The sequence below is a fragment of the Bos grunniens genome, chromosome 9 (assembly GCF_055505025.1).
Source record: "Bos grunniens cultivar Pamir isolate PY7600 chromosome 9, Bosgru_T2T1.0, whole genome shotgun sequence".
Taxonomy (NCBI): Eukaryota; Metazoa; Chordata; class Mammalia; order Artiodactyla; family Bovidae; genus Bos; species Bos grunniens.
Window position 1 is genome coordinate 42,588,165 of NC_141173.1, and position 13,505 is coordinate 42,601,669.

The 13,505-nt window shown below is 40.3% G+C and overlaps 1 protein-coding gene across 8 annotated transcripts in view; it reads right to left on the reverse strand.

Moving 5' to 3' along the window:
- Nucleotides 1-13,505, reverse strand: part of AFG1L (AFG1 like ATPase) — a 198,849-nt gene that overhangs the window by 10,702 nt on the left and 174,642 nt on the right. The window lies entirely within an intron of this gene.

The window sequence follows — 13,505 nt, forward strand, 5'->3', positions numbered from 1 at the left end:
TAAAAACTGTGCTCCAGTATACAAAAGCATCAGACAATATTTTTTTGTTTAATTTGAGGTACAATTACTGAAATACAATGTAGTAAACACTGCTAACCTTTGTAGGCAATACCAGAGGGTTTTTGTACAAAAGTAGAGCAAGCCCTTGAGCATAGCTTGGTGCACCTGTTACCTCCCCATACAAGGAGGATGCAACCCTCGGGATCCACAGAACCATCACAAAGGTGTTGCCTGCAGGTGTAACGTGTTTGTTCCTGAAACACGAAGGTAATTTATGACAGTTATGAAAACAATCCACACATTCTCTGGGGTCAGAAACACTCCCAGGAGAGTCACTTCTAAGTTGGGTGTGAATGGCTGTACCCTGTGAACAGGAGCCATGAGCAAGGGTCAGGAGAAAGTTTCTGGCCATGAGAGAATGCAGAGAGACTCAAAGTCCAGGAGCTGCTCTCAGGTCCCTCTGGAAGCTCTCAGATCCCAACAACTTATCCCTGGGACCGAAATAGCTAAGCCTCTTCAACTTCCGGCAGAATTTATCAATACTCCTCCCTGTTTAAGAATGTCTCCCTTGGACTTCCCTGGTGGCTCAGTGGTAAAGAATCTGCCTGCCAATGCAGGAGACACAGGCTTAATTGCTGATCCAAGAAGATCGCACGTACCACGAAGCAACTAAGCCCGAGTGCCACAACTATTGAGCCTGTGCTCTAGAGCCTGCGAGCCACAGCTGCAGAAGTCCATGTGCCCTAGAGCCTGTGCTCCACAACAAGAGAAGCCATCGCAATGAGAAGCCCGCGCACAGCAACTAGAGTCGCCCCACTCACCACAACTAGAGAAAAGCCCTGGCAGCAATAAAGACCAAGTATAGCCAAAAATAAATAAACTAAATAAATAAATAATTAAAAAACAAAAAAAGAATGTCTCCCTCGTTGGGGTGGTCGTTTGCATTAAAACTTCTGCTTTCAGAAATGTAGATACAACGATGGTCCTGGGAGAATCAGGGAATTGCAAGGAGGGGGAGTCATCCTCACCTTAGAGTCCACCCTTTACACCTGCCACTCTCCTAACAACTAGCTGAAATCAACTATACTCAGAAAACTTTTCCTGCAGGTGTGGGGTGGTAAGAGTAAACTGGAGAGGGAGGCCTTGGGGAGGTGGTTCCCTCAGGAAAAGCAGCTCTAAGAAGGATGTGGAGCAACTATGAGCCCAGGGGCACAACACCAGAGAGTGGGCACAAGGAAGAGCCTTGAAACCTGCTTAGACGCCCCTTCTCTCCTCTCCTCCAACAACCAGGTAACAAGTGGGGCCAGAGATGACCCTGTGTTTCCCCATTTCCCTGTGCTGGCTGGACAGCCTCTATCTCTAGACCCAGAGTCTGATCTTAGCTGAGACTCCCCACTCACCTCAGCCACACAAGGGCTCGCACGTGCGGGTGGTTTAACGCTGCTGTCAAGGCTGATGTGGGCCAGGAGGGTGTGTTAACAGAGCAGCTCGGAACAAGAGCTCTACACAGCCTGAGTTTGAATCCTCAGTCTGTCATTTATTAGTGATGTGTCTTTGGCAAGTAACCTCATCTTCCTGTTCCTTAGTTTTCCCATCTGTAAAATGGGAATTGATTCCTAGCTCACAGAGTTGTGAGGCTTAAATAAAATAATACATGTAAAGCGTTTAATACAGCACCTGGAACAGACATTACCACTCAACTCACTTTTGCTTTGCTCACTACCCCTGATTACATCCAAAACCCTAAATCAGCCTTTGTGCATTTTCCTGTCCTCACAGTCACAGCAGAAATCAGATGAGATTGTGAAATCCCATATAATGAAAACAATTCCTGAAGGGGTGAGGGGGAAGGCAAGATACAGTGTCTTTGCAGAAAAAGGAGACCTCTACAATAAGACACTCACGTTCTGAGGGTGACGCACACTACTTCTTGGGGATCAGTCAGAATTTAGTGTCTCCTGATGTATAGAACAGTCTTGTGGACTCTGTGGGAGAGGGAGAGGGTGGGATGATTTGGGAGAATGGCATTGAAATATGTATAATATCATATATGAAACGAGTCGCCAGTCCAGGTTCGATGCACGATACTGGATGCTTGGAGCTGGTGCACTGAGACGACCCAGAGGGATGTTATGGGGAGGGAGGAGGGAGGAGGGTTCAGGATGGGGAACACATGTATACCTGTGGCAGATTCATTTTGATGTATGGCAAAACCAATACAATATTGTAAAGTTAAATAAAATTTAAAAAAATAATTTAGTGTCTCATCTTTTGTAAATCAGAAAGTGTATGTAAAAAAAAAATGTACAGCCTCATTTTAGGTATGCAGTTATATATAATTAAGCTCACTCTTTATACAGGGATATGATTTCTATCAGTATAACTACATGCCCAGGGAAAATCATTATCAGAAGTGCACTGAAGTGCCTAGGGCAGCTGAAATATCAGAATTCTGCCCACTCAGCTATTTTTACAAATTATATACCTTTGTCAGTAGGCTCTGCATTTGTCATTAGGCTGGCAAATATCCCTTTCCTTCATATCCCTAAGATAATTATGTGCTCATTCATATAAAGAAAACTAAGCTTAACAGTTATCTATCTCCTTTAAGAACAATGGTCACTGAGGGGTGGGGAGTTATTGTTTAATGGGTACAGAATTTTAGTTTAGGATGATGCAAAGGTTCTAGAGATGGAGTGTTGTGATGTTTGCCCAACATGAGTATAATTAATGCCACTGATCTGTATACTTTTAAAAAATGATTAAAATGGTATATTTTATGTTATGTACTACTTAACCACAGTCACAAATAGTCTTTAAATAAAGGAGAGCTTATTCGTTGCAAAAGAAATTTCAATTTAGGCTATTGAGAAATATCACCTTTTTCTTTAAAATCATGAAAAAGAAGAATGAAATGTACTAATCAAAGAAGGATGTCTTTTCCCCAAAGAAAACAGCTCCAGAAAGGTTAAAATTAATTTAAAATATAAAGGTTTTTCTTTTTTTTTTTTAATAGGTATTTAAAAGAGTGTGTTTTCTTATTCCAGCTTCAATACTGAAGTGTCTAAGAAATGACACTCAACAAAGATCCCTAGGATTGAATTTGGGGAGAGATAGGGGTTTCTTATTAATGAGAAACACTATTTTTCATTACTTAAGTAGCTGTGAATGAAAATACCATAGAAACTTTGGAATTATGGTCTGTCAGGTGTAGTGTATGACCTTGAGCAAGTCTTCATCAATGTCTGTTTCCTCACCTGTAAAAGGGGGATCATAACCTGTCTCATAGGTTTGTCCCAAGGATTTGCTGTATTGATTACATATAAAATCTTACAACAATAGTGGCTGGTCAATAAATGTTAGTTAAATATTAATTTGCAGAGTTCACATGAGAAGTATTACACTCAGACACTCGATCATGTCTGACTCTTTATGACCCCATGGACTGTAGCCCGCCAGGCTTCACTCTCCATGGAATTCTCCTGGCAAGAATACTGGAGTGGGTTGCCATTTCTTCCTCCTGGGGATCTTCTTGACCCAGGGATCAAACTGGAGTCTCCTACGTCCTCTGCATTGGCAGGCAGATTCTTAACCACTAGCGCCACCTGGGAAGCCCCCATATGAGTAGTAAGTAAAATGATTTATGCACTGTCTGCTGTTGGCATACAATAGACACCTAATAAATAGTACCTATTCTTTTATTAGCTTCCCTGGTGGCTCAGACAGTAAAGAATCAACCTGCAATGAGGGAGTGAGTGAAGTCGCTCAGTCGTGTCCGACTCTTTGCGACCCCATGGACTGTAGCCTACCAGGCTTCTCTGTCCGTGGGATTTTCCAGGCAAGAGTACTGGAGTGAGTTGCCATTTCCTTCTCCAGGGGATCTTCCCGACCCAGGGATTGAATCCAGGTCTCCCGCATTGCAAGGAGACACTTTACCCTCTGAGCCACCAGGGAAGCTCAAACGGCAATGTGGGAGACCTGGGTTCAATCCCTGGGTTGGGAAGATCCCCTGGAGGAGGGCATGGAAACCCACTCCAGTATTCTTGTCTGGAGAATTCCCATGGACAGAGGAGCCTGGTGGGCTACAGTTCATGGGGTCGCAAGGAGTTGGACACAACTGAGTGACTAAGCACTATTCTTTTACTAACTATTAAATAACCTTTTCCTCAGCTCACAAAGCCAGGCAAGTGAACAGTTCAACAATCCAGTCTGCCTCTGCTTTTGCACTTACAAGCAACAGCCATTCCCTCTCCCTCTCACTGTCTCTGGCCCACTAAAATATCTGCCCTCCTTGGCACCTCAGCCCTCCATGAAGTCATCCCTAGATGACAGACACAGCGTCTGTCTCGGGCCCTCTCCCTCCCACGTGTCTTGTGAAGGTAATACCATGAGCATTCAATGCGGGGGAAAGCTCCAGGCCCACAAAATGCACAGCCTCTAATCCAGTACATGTCACATAGGAAGTGCTTAGTATTTGTTGAATGCATTGAGTGAATATATGAATAAAATACAACACAGCCTGGGGAGCAGGCTTACTCCTTCTTTTATACCCATTTAGTCACCAAAGAAATTGAAACACCTACCAAAAAACCCCACCTTTTCTTAGTTGGCCCAAATTCCTCACTCCCAAGGTAAGCCTCTGTTGTATACCATAGAATATACATTTAGGAATATTCTAGAAAAGATATAGATCATAATGTAAACACTGGTCATCCTTGGATAGTGGAATGAAAGATTAATTTGTTTGTTATACTTCTTGGATTTTTTGAATAGCAAAACAATAATGCTTTTTTGGAGATCATTTTTATAGTGGGCATCTTATCATTTATGCCTCATCTGTGTGAGATCATTATATTAGTTTTGTCATGGACATTTCTCTTTTTATCTCTAATTTTTCTTTTTATTTATTCTTTCTAAATGTTCTTAATCTATAGATGCAGGATTTTTTCAGGGACATTTAAAAAAATAAATAAGCTGAATGTGTATGTTCTTCTTTAAAGTTTGACAAAAGGAAAATGGATTTGATATTTGGGATAAAATCTGACTTCAGGTATACAGTTAACACTCAGCTAATGATTCTTTACACCAGGGAGACAAGAGGGGAGGGAGGCGATGGGGCAAATGGCACCATTTCCAAATAGGTCACATTTAGCCTTCATGGCCGAGTACCAGAGTCCCCATGATCAAAGGCCAAGCAATGTCAAAATGCAAGTCACAGGCAGGTTGATACGCTCCCATTGATACCTTATCTTAATTTGAGCAATTTTGATTACCACGTTGTCAGTGTTTCTTTTTCCCGTAATTGTCAGACAATATCCAGTCCCTCTGCATGTGTGTATTACCTCTTCCATCTTCTCTTTCTCTCTCTCCTCCTTCTGCTATTCTAAATGAACCCAAGTTACATTACATCGTCTCCATTTCTTTTATCCTTTCTTTTGTATTTTCCTTTCTTTACACTTCTTCATTATTCATTTTGGATAATTTCCTCTGTTTCTCATGAGCTGTGTTTTATCTGCTCTTAATCTCTATCCACGAAGTTCTTAATTTTGGTTACATACTTTACAGTTCTGGAAATTATACTGGTTCTTTTTCAAAGCTGATCTCTCTCTTTTTATAATTCCTAGATACCTACATTTAAACGTCCAAGCCTAGCTTTCTTTTTAAATCTCCTTGAATACGTAAGCTTAGTTGTTGAAAATATGAACTCATAATTCCAATATCTTATGTTTTAATTTTACTGTCTTGTCTCCTCATATGTTTGGTTATCTTTGCGTACTGGATTATATCTTTAATAAAACACTCAAAGAAAAAATTTCAAGTTCAAGACCTGGAATATTCTCAGCTACTCAGTTCACATAAAGTTTGACTGAAGTCCACAGAGATCTGGTTTAATTCAAGCTCACATTTATTCCTAGAGTACAATCCTTCAGGGCTCCAACCACAGTGGGGAGGAGCTTAGTAGGTTCCCATCTTTGGCTGGCCCTAGTCTCTGCCCTTTGTCTCAATAAACCAGTGAGGCTGCCAAAAGCAAGCTCAGAACTTTTAAAAGAAAATTACTAGTGCTCACCAATATCTATGTTTTCTTCGTTTTCCTGAGTGCACAGCTAGATTACATTTCCCAGCCTTTCCTGCATTTAGGTGGGGCCGCGCAATCAGGCTCAGGCCAGTGGAATGTAACAGAAAGTGATATGAATCACTTCTAGATCTGGCCCATAAAAACTCCCACACAGACTCCTCACTTTCTTTACTCAAACATTGGTTGAAGAGAGAGGCCGCTGAGGACTTAAAGAAGGGTGGACGTACAATAGGGATGAAGCCTGGATCCACGAGGGACCACCTGGAGCAGTTTCCTGGCCAACTTACACTGGATTGTGAGAGGAGCAAGAAACACGTGCTTATTTGTTAAGCCTCTGAGACTGGGGGTTATCTGTTAAGCCTCTGAGACTGGGGGTTATCTCTTTCTGCAGTTAGCCTAATCTGATACCACCAGCTTCCCTTCATTGCTCTAACTACAAGGTTGGGGCAAATTACTGACAAAGAGCCCACCATTACTGGAAGTGGAAGACTTCCCAACACTTCCTGTGTGAACAAGGATTCTTATTCACATAAGATGTTAACTATCAAAAATTTCTCTTCAAATTTTATTCAGATTATCACTAAAATTTTTTAAATCAGGAACTGCATTTAGCCATTTCCAACATCAAATCTGATTCTTAAAAAGTTACATTCATGGGACTTCCCTGGTGGTCCAATGGTTAAGAATCCACCTGCCAATGCAGGAGACATGGGTTTCATTCCTGATCCAGGAAGATTCCACATGCCATGGGGCAACTAAGCCAACATGCCACAACCACTGAGCCTGCAGGCCACAACTACTGAAGCCCACATGCCCTAGAGCCTGTGCTCCGCAACGAGAGATCACCTCAATGAGAAGCCTGCATACCGCAACTAGAGAGTGATCAAGACCCAAAACAGCCAAAAACGCATTTCTTTAAAAGTTACGTTCATGGAGGTAACTTTTCTCACTACAAATGTGAAAAGATTTTATCTGAAAGTTTTGTTCAAATTCAGTATTTGATATACTTAAAACACCTTTATAAATTTATTTTTCCCCTCATGATTACATAACATACAGAAGTATAATAAATGTTTTCACCAAACCACATACAGATGCTGCCAAATCATCTTATATAGCCTAGTGTGCCATAAGATCACCAAATGGTTTCATTTTTGACGTATGACATCTTGATCACTAAGGCTGGTAAACTGATGATAACCTTGCCACAGGCCCACTCGCCCCCTCTTTTTTTATTAGCATTCATCATTTAAAGGTGTCTGGGGCATTCAACTGCATTAAGTAAAAAAGTCTCTATACAATTATGATAATTTAAAATTCATTTAAAATGTTTTGGGAGAAATGAAGAATGCCTATGTGGGGTAGTCTGATGACAGTTATGACTCCAGTTATTCTTGCCTCCTTGTCCACATCTTTTATATTGTGATTTTCTAGTTCTAGTTGAAGACATGGAGTCTATCCGCACAACTCTTCAATCTGGGTAGGCTTTAATTTATCACAGCCAATAGAACAAGTGACAAATTTCCAGTTATGAACTTAGGTCTCAAGAGGCTTTAAATGCTTCCACTCACCCTGTTGCAGCACCTCAGCTGGCCTGCTAGAGGATGAATGGACAGAAGGAGAGCCATTTGCCTATAGCCAGCCAGGCCCCCAAAGAGATGAGCAAGCAAGAGCAGCAAGGCTGAGTGTTGATACATAAGTGAATGCAAAATTGATCAAAATAACTTCCCACCTCACCTCCCAGCTTTCTAGCTGACGAGAGAGTGATAGTAAATGCTTTTTTTTTAAGTCACTGAATTTGGAGGGCAATTTACTGAAATACTACGCTTGCTACAGAGATTTACTAAGTAAAGTCCATGTTTTAGAAGTCATTAGCAAGTACAGCACATGTAGAAAAAATATGACTTAGCTTTTATAGCAAAAGATAGATTTTACCTAAGTGATAAATATGTTAGCAGAGTGCCATTTATTTTATGCTTATTTATTTTTGTAATCAATTTTGGAATTTTTATGGTATAGTATAAAACTTATTTCTAAAAATAAAACTTATGATTTACTGTATATAAGAACCAGAAAAAAAGCCATAAAATTATGTGGCATCCTTATACAGATCACAAGATGACAAAGACCCAATTGAATGAAAATAGAAAACCATAGAGAGAAAACAAATTGACATGAAGATGGAATTGGGAAGGGGACAAGAACTCATTGCAAAAGAACTAAAATTTTAAGAGCATTCCATTAGAGAAAGAAATAATTTGAATAGATAGTTCATGGAACAAAAATATATAAGAAGCATAAGGAGCTAACAAGCGAAAAATATAGTCAAGCTCAATGGTAACCATAGAAAGACAAAATAAGAATGATGTATCATTTTCCATACAGCAACTTTGCAAAGAAAAATAAATTACATTGGGACTCCCCTGGTGGTACAGTGGATAAGAATTCACCTGCCAATCCTGGGGACATGGTTTCAGTCCCTGCTCTGCGAAGATTTCACATCCCGTGGAGCAACTAAGCCCATGTGCCACAACTACTGACCCCGCACAGCACAAGCACTGAAGCCCGTGTGCCTAGAGCCTGCGCTCTGCAACAGGAGAAGCCACCGCAATGAGAAGCCCTCGCACCACAGCAAAGAGTGGTTCCAGACAGCCACAGCTAGATAAACCTGCACATAGCGATGAAGACCCAGGGCAACCAAAAATAAATAAATACAGTTATTTTAAAAAATAAATTATACTACTCAATGCTGGAAGGCATATAATGAGATAGCCATTGCTGATGGATGATTAAATCAGTCAGAAAAAAACACTGGATTGTATTAAGAGCCTTAAAGAAGTCATAAACTTGACCCTGTCATTCTGCTTCTAGAAATCAATCTACAGGAAATAACCAAAAATTCAACAAACAGCTATACACAAGGATTATTTATGACTATGAGAATCAAAAATCAACTTTAAAGTATAACAAACAAGAGGAATGGCTCAATAGGGCACATTAATATAATGGAATAATATGTTGCCAACAAATAATGGTGCTTACAAAAAATATTTTATGATGTAGAAACTCACTTATGGTAAAAAGCTAAGTGGAAACAGGACAATGTAAAATTATAATTGTATTCAAAGTATACATGTAGGACAAAGGCTACATAAATATGTAAAAAACACTAATAGTTGCTATCTCTAAATGGTCTGAATGATAGACTTAGAGGGCTTTTTTTAATCTACTATGTTTTTTAGTTTTTTCTGTATTTTCTAAAGGGTCTGAGAATATATTATAGCCAAAAAAGCATAAAAACAGAATTGGTATAGCAAAACAATGTTTGTTCAGTTCAGTTCAGTCACTCAATCGTGTCCGACTCTGCGACCCCATGAACTGCAGCAGGCCAGGCCTCACTGTCCATCACCAATTCCTGGAGTTTACCCAAACCCATGTCCATTGAGTAGATGATGTCATCCAACCATCTCATCCTCTGTTGTCCCCTTCTCCTCCTGCCCTCAATCTTTCCCATTATCAGGGTTTTTTCAAATGAGTCAGCTCTTCGCATCAGGTGGCCAAAGTACTGGAGTTTCAGCTTCAACATCTGTCCTTCCAATGAACACCCAGGACTGATCTCCTTCAGGATGGACTGGTTGGATCTCCTTGCAGTACAAAGGACTCTCAAGAGTCTTCTCCAACACCACAGTTCAGAAGCATCAATTCTTTGGTGCTCAGCTTTCTTTATAGTCCAACTCTCACATCCATACATGACTACTGGAAAAACCATAGCCTTGACTAGACAGACCTTTGTTGGCAAAGTAATGTCTCTGCTTTTTTGAGATCTTTACTAATACCAAACAAAATACACTCTTTGTTTTTGTTTTTCAGCTATTTAGTCCCCTTCATCTTCCCTGGGCTTCCCTGATAGCTCAGTTGGTAAAGAATCGACCTGCAATGCAGGAGACCCCAGTTCAATTCCTGGGTCGGGAAGATCTGCTGGAGAAGGGATAGGCTACTCACTCCAGTATTTTTGGGCTTCCTTGGTGGCTCAGATGGTAAAGAATCCACCTGCAGTGTGGGAGACCTGGGTTCGATCCCTGGGTTTGGAGGATTCCCCTGGAGAAGGGAAAGGCTACCCACTGCAGTATTCTGGTCTGGAGAATTCCATGGACTGTTACAGTGCATGGGGATCACAAAGAGTCTGACACAAGTAAGCTACTTTCACTTCACTCATCTTCCCTATGTATAAAATATTCAACATAAATGCATATATTAAAGAGCTTGAGGACTCACGAATTTATTTAAATCTGCAGTGGCAACTCTCACTTACTCCAGTGTATGAGACTGGAGTCCCCAAACTGTTAGTACTGTTGATTTGTGAAAAATACAGTTTGAGCCATGTGGGTCCACTTAAACACAGATTTTTTTTTTTGGTAGTAAATACTGAAGTGCTACATGATCCATGGTTGGTTGAATCTAAGGATGCAGAACCTCAGCTATGGAGGAACAAAGCATACAGAGGGCCGACTATAACTTTCACGTGGATCTTCAACTGTGTAGAGGGCCGGGAGCCCTATCTCTGTATGGTTCAAGGGTCAACTGTACTGTTTATTCACCTCAGGGTCCCTAGCACCTTGCAAGACCAGGGAACAGAATCTTGCAGAATCCAAGACTGCTAAATAAATGAATACACTGTCACCAATTCTTCAAAATCAATTATATTTACGGAAAGCATCCCTGGGGGCTCAGTGGTAAAGAAGCTGCCTGTCAATGCAGGAGACACAGGTTTGATCCCCCATCCAAGAGAATCCCACATGCCACAGAGCAACTAAACCCGTGTGCTGTAACTACTGAGCCTGTGCTCCACAAGAGAAGCCACCACAATGAGAAGCCTGAACATGCCCACTACAGAGTAGACCCCACTGCCTGCAACTAGAGAAAAGCCCACATAGCAACAAAGACCCAGCACAGACTACAGTAAATAAATAAAATTGAAAAAAATTATATTTACTGAATGTTAAGAAATACAAGGCATTATAGTAAGTCCTACAAGGGCTCTGCAAAATATAGAGATGACACATTTCTCCACTCTTCTGACTTCACTAACGTAGCACTAAATTGCATGCACATGATACCTATGGTAGGTGCAAATATTTATAGTTCTGTTCTGCATTAACTGATCTGCCTATATAAGTAAGCCATAGCATAAAACAGTTTGAAATCATAATTAGTATTATAAATTCATGCATTGTGTCCTGTGAATAAGTAAGGCATATGATTATTTTTGAGTACTAAATGGCACTCTAGTTAGTAGCATCCTTAAGGATGTTATTTTAGCTCTAAATTCAAGTAGCATTACCGAATGAAGATTCTTCTTATGATAGATAATGATGACAGTCTCCATCTTTCTACCTGAGCAATTAAAAAGTTTAATAGTCTTTGATGTGACTGGTTATCTGAATAATTTTCTAAACAAGAACAATTAAAATCCACTTATTCGATGGTTTATGCGTTCTCGACTATTGTTTCAAACTCTTTATTTCTGTGGAAACCTGATGAAAACTTAAAGAACTTAAAATATATAATGAGTTTGCAAAGAGCATTTGTTTTCCTTAATTACCAAGAACATACAGCTGGATTGTATGTAGCATAGCTTTTCTGACAAACTTTTAGGAATAAAAGAGCTTGCCTGCCATCCTCTTTCTCCTGTATGAGAAACGCAACAGCTGTCTGCTTTGGTTTGACCCAGGTACCAGGGTGGAGTGAGGATTTTCTCAATGCCACACCAATGTGAAAGGCATGAGTGTTACCACTGGGCTGCTGTCTGCTCTGCAATGAGCGGTTGATCCACTTCAGCAACAGGAATGAGCTGTCAGCTTGAGTTTCTTTTTTCTCTGCCTGGCTAATGCTTGTTCCACCACCATTATTTCAGCTCAAGTAGGTCAATTATTATTTCAAGCGCTGTCTAGATAATACTGTCCCAAGGGTTACTCTTTATCTGTATAGGCTCCTCTTTATAAATTCCCTGTAGTGATGCCCTGATGGCTCCTCATTAAACAAATATGTGTGGCACCTTGCTTTGTTTACACAGAAATGACAATATCTCAAATCTTAAAAGAGAAGTGCCTTTTAACAGGAAAAAACATGTTTGAATGGTATTTGGATGACTGTGTCCTTTTCAAAACAAACAAAAAAAGTATCAAAAGAATTGATGTTAAAACAACTATGTGCACCAAACTAATAAAGATAATAGCTAGAAAAACAGCACTGAAATGTGTACAAATAATTTCTCAAGGTTGGTGATATGGCACCTTAATATGAGAAATCTTATTAATATGAAGACCATAATATCCAGCCAGGAAATATCTCACCGTTCCAGAAAATACTGCCAACTTGTACACATTCTACTTCAGAAGATGTTCTTTTTGTGCTGAGGAAAAGTCTTACTACTTGATTTATACAGTCTTAACAGCAGGAGGTTAGTTCTGCCTAGATCTGCCAGATCTTTGTTAAACTCTCCAACCCCTCTGGGGCCTCCCGGGTGGCTCAGTGGTAAAGAATCCACCTGTAATGCAGAGGACATGAGTTTGACCCCTCAGTTGGAAAGATCTCTGGTGCAGGAAATGGCAACCCACTCCAGTGTTCTTGTCTGGAGAATCCCCTGGACAGAGGAGACTGGCAGGCTGCAGTCCAGCGGGTTGCAGAGTTGGGAGCAACTGAGCACACACACACACTATCCCCTCTACGGCCAAATAATAATGGTGAATGTAGTATTCTTTGGAGGGAGTGTCATATTTTTAACAGGGTTTGTAAAAACAATGACTTAACAAAAACAACAACAAAAGTCAACATGGCACACCAGAGACCAGACTGCACCCTCCCCCCACTTTGAGGCATATCTAGCTCTGCATATCTAATAGAGCTCCAAATCCTGGAGGTATCTAGTTCTGGAGATTCTGGACCTGAAAACTTCTCAAAACACAAACCATATCATAGCTGAGTGCCTACAATATGAAAAGCACTATGCTGGGTTTATTTCTAGGAATTCTAAGTTCAACTGGAGAGCAGAAAACCCCAACGAAATTGGCATTAAAAACCTTTGACTTATTGCCTGCAGCATAGAAAACCAAAATGAAAATTATGGAGATAGATTAAAAATACAACATTAGAAGAACATTAAGAAGTAGGAAATCATTATCATTAGCATCATCATTATTGTTAATAAGCACCACTGAGTGTAAGAATTAATACCACTCCAAGGTAATACATTAAAACTGCAAAGGAATCTCCATAAGATGGTAAGAATTATTGGAATGGATTAATTATACCAACCACCTGGAATTGAGTAAATAGAGACTATAATTTTTGAGCAATTAGTTGGCATCTAAGATGTCCAATTGTTTAATAGACATCTAAAATTTGAGAAGCATCAAGAGTTACCCTTTTA